This window comes from Seriola lalandi, unplaced genomic scaffold (assembly GCF_002814215.2).
Source record: "Seriola lalandi dorsalis isolate HSWRI2012SDOR001 ecotype SW California unplaced genomic scaffold, Sedor1 jcf7180002014293, whole genome shotgun sequence".
Taxonomy (NCBI): Eukaryota; Metazoa; Chordata; class Actinopteri; order Carangiformes; family Carangidae; genus Seriola; species Seriola lalandi.
Window position 1 is genome coordinate 1 of NW_019484945.1, and position 612 is coordinate 612.

The window sequence follows — 612 nt, forward strand, 5'->3', positions numbered from 1 at the left end:
AAAGCAGTGGCCGGAGTTTCAACCAGCAGCACCTCCTCCTCCTCCTCCTCCTCCTCCTCCTCCTCCTCCTCCTGCTCGCACGGACGAGGACAAAAGCGAGACCAGGGAGCGAGCACATAACCTCATCAATGCCAGATGTAGGTGGACACCTTTCAGCACTTTAGAAAGAAGCGTCCAGTTATTTTTGGCAGTTGGTCATTCATCTAAAATGTATTTTTAATGTCCTCTCTGTAGATTCAAACTATCTTGTCCTGAAGAAGACGGACATGGAGTCTGTCTTTAACCTTTTCCAGGACAGCGAAGAAAACAAAACGCTGGTCTATGTGAGTATCCCAACATTCACTCTTCCACCATTTTATTTGCTATAGTACACAAATCTAGTTCTGACTTTGTTGCCTTGTCTTTTTCAACAGATGCTTCTGTCATTCCTTCTGAAGGAATTCTTTCCCAGTGAGCATTCCCTAAATGTGAGTGCTGCTGCCTTACTGAAAGTGACCAATTCTACCAACTGATCTGTGAATCTTTGATAGCTTTTTTTAATGGTACTTGTTTGACATTTTAGAATATCAAATTATTTATGAAATGTTTTAAAATGCCATAGAATATTTGAGA

The 612-nt window shown here is 41.5% G+C and overlaps 1 long non-coding RNA gene across 1 annotated transcript; it reads left to right on the forward strand.

The window, feature by feature from the left end:
- The first annotated feature begins 6 nt into the window (after positions 1-6).
- Positions 7-606, forward strand: LOC111644800 (uncharacterized). Its single transcript, XR_002759815.2, has 3 exons — positions 7-137; positions 235-323; positions 414-606. It is a non-coding gene; the product is annotated as an uncharacterized LOC111644800 (long non-coding RNA).
- The last annotated feature ends 6 nt before the right edge of the window (positions 607-612 follow it).